Source organism: Pan troglodytes, chromosome 11, assembly GCF_028858775.2.
Source record: "Pan troglodytes isolate AG18354 chromosome 11, NHGRI_mPanTro3-v2.0_pri, whole genome shotgun sequence".
Taxonomy (NCBI): domain Eukaryota; kingdom Metazoa; phylum Chordata; class Mammalia; order Primates; family Hominidae; genus Pan; species Pan troglodytes.
In genome coordinates, this window is record NC_072409.2 from 33,787,349 (window position 1) to 33,790,386 (window position 3,038).

A 3,038-nucleotide genomic window follows, 5' to 3' on the forward strand; every position below is an offset into this window, starting at 1 on the left:
TATTGCTTTGGGTAGTATGGACATTTTAAAAATATTAATCTGTCCCATCTATGAACGTGGGGTATCTTTCCATTTACTTGTGTCTTCTTTGATTACTTTCATCAATGTTTTACAGTTTTTAGTATAAAATTATTTTACCTCCTTTGTTAAATTTATTTCTCAATTTTTGTATACTGTCATAAATGATATGATTTTCTTGATTTTTTCAGTTAGTTATTTGTGTATAGAAATGCTACTGATTTTTTATGTTATTTTTGTACTTTGTAACTTTGTTGAATTCATTTATTAGTTCTAACACTTTTTGTGGTAGAATCTTTGGGGCTCTAGTTAGTTCTAGCTAGATTAACTTCTGACATATAGAATTAGGTCATCTGCAAATAGAGATAATTTTACTTGTTTCTTTTTATTTGGATACCTTTTATTTTTTTTCTTGTCTGACTGTACTTGCTAGTACTAACGGTGCTATAATGAATACAAATGGTGAAAGTGAATATCTCTGCCTTTTACCAGATCTTAACAGAAAAGCTTTCAGTTGTGCCCCATTAGTTATGATGTTAGATGTAGTTTTTTTTTTTATAAATGGCTTTTATTATGTTGAAGATCTTTCCTTCTGTACTAAACTGTTAAGGATTTTTATCAAGAAAGGATGATGAATATTGTCAAATGCTTTTTCCGTGTCAGTTGAGATGATCATATGGTTTTTATCTTTTATTCTGTTAATGTGATGTATCACTTTGATTGATTTGCATATGTTAAACCAGACTTGAATGCCAACAAAAAGTCCTACTTGGTCATGATGCATAATCTTTCTGATGTGTTGTTGAATTTGGTTTGCTAATATTTTATGGAGGATTTTTGCATTGATGTTCATCAGAGGTATTGGCCTATACTTGTCTTTTCTTGCAGTGTCTTTGTGTGGCATATATATCAGGGTGATGCTGGTCTTGTAAAATATTTTTGGAAGTATTCCCTCTAGCTCTATTTAATGAAGGTTTAAGAAGTATTGGTAGTAATTATTTGAATATGTGGTAGAATTCAACCATGAAATCTTCCTGCTTTTCTCTATTGGGAGGATTTAAATGATTTTCAATTCCTTTATTTGTTATTTGTCTGTTCAAGCTTTCTATTTCTTCCTGACTCAATCTTGGAATGTTATTTTTTCTAGAAATGTATCAATTTCCTTTAGGTTGTTAAATTTGTTGGTATATAATTGTTTATAATAGTTTCTTATGATTCTTTTCATTTCTGAGGCATCTGTTGTAATGTTTTCACTCACGTTTCATTTCATTAAAGTCTTTCCTCTATTTCTTAGTCTAGCTAGAGGTTTGTCAATTTTGTTCAATTTTTCAAATAATCAAATTTTTGTTCTATTGACCTTTATATGTTTTTTCTGTTTTCCATTTGATTTATTTCTGTTCTGACTTTTACTATTTCCTTCCTTCTGTTAATTTTGGGTTTACTTTGTTGTTCTTTTTCTAGCTCCTTGAAATATAATGCTAGGCTATTTATTTGGGATCTTTCTTCATTTTTGAATAAATGCCTACATTAAGTAGATATTTATGGCTGTAAACATTCCTTTTAGAACTGCTTTTGCTGCATCCCATGGATTTGGTATGTTGTGTTTCTATTGTCATATGTCTAGGATATATTTTATATATCTCTTTCTACATCTATCTATCTATCTCTATATCTATCTGAGACACATGACAATGGAAATGCAACATACCAAATATATTTATATGTATATATGCATGTGTTTATACATACATGCATATACACATGTACGTATAGATATATGTACATACACATATGTACATATGTATATATACATGTGCATACATGTACATGCGTATATATACCCACATGTATATATGTATATGTGTGTGTATATATGTATATGTATATATGTACATATGTGTATATATACACACATATATATGTATATGTATGTGTATATATATTTGAAACAGGATCTTGCTCTGTCACCCAGGCTGGAGTGCAGTGCTGTGATCACAGCTCACTGCAGCCTCGACCTCCCAGGCTCAAGTGACCCTCTCACTTCAGCCTCCCAAGTAGTTGGGGCTATAGGCATGTGCCACCACATCTGGCTAATGTTTTTCACTTTTGTAGACATGGGTTTTCCTTTGTTGCCTAGGCTGTAAGTTATTTTTAAAAATTTCTTTTTGATTTCTTGTTTGATCCAGTATTTGTTCCAGAACATGTTGTTTAATTTACACATATTAGTAAAATTTTTAAGGTTCCTCCTATTATTTATTTCTAGTTTCATACTATTGTGATCAGGAAAAAATTCTAGGTATGATTTTAATTTTTCTGAATTTGTTAAGATTTGTTTTGTGGCCTAACACATGGTATATTCTGGAGAATGTTCCATACACACTAGAAAAAAAGGTATATTCTGGTGCTGTTGGATGAAAAGTTCTATATATGTTTGTTAGGTCCATTTGGTCAAAGTGTAGCTGAAATCCAGTATTTCCTTGTTAACTTTCTGTTTGGTTGGTCTGTTTATTGTTGAAAGAAGAGTATTGAAGTCTCTTGCTATTATTGTTTGGCTATTTCTTTGTTCTTGTTCATTAATATTTGTTTATAAATCTAGGTGCTTCCATGTTGGGAGCATATCTACTTATAATTGTTATGGTTACTATTTCCATGGAATATCTTCTTCCATCCCTTTACTTTTCAGTCTACATGTGCCCTTAAAGCTAAAATGGGTCTCTTATAAGGAGCATATAGTTGGATCTTTTTTAAAACCCATTCAGCCACCTGTCTTTTGATTACAGAATTTAATCCATTTATATTCAAGGTTGTTATTGATAGGTAAGAACCTACTCCTGCCATTCTGTTATCTTTTTCTGATCATTTTATAGATTCTTTGTTTCTTTTTCCCTCTCTTGTTGCTTACCTTTGTGCTTTAGGAATTTTCAGGAGTGCTAAGCTTTGATTTTTTTCTCTTTCTTATTGTATATCTGCTATTATTTTTTGCTTCTTGGTTACTATGAGGCTTACATTTAAAAATCTTG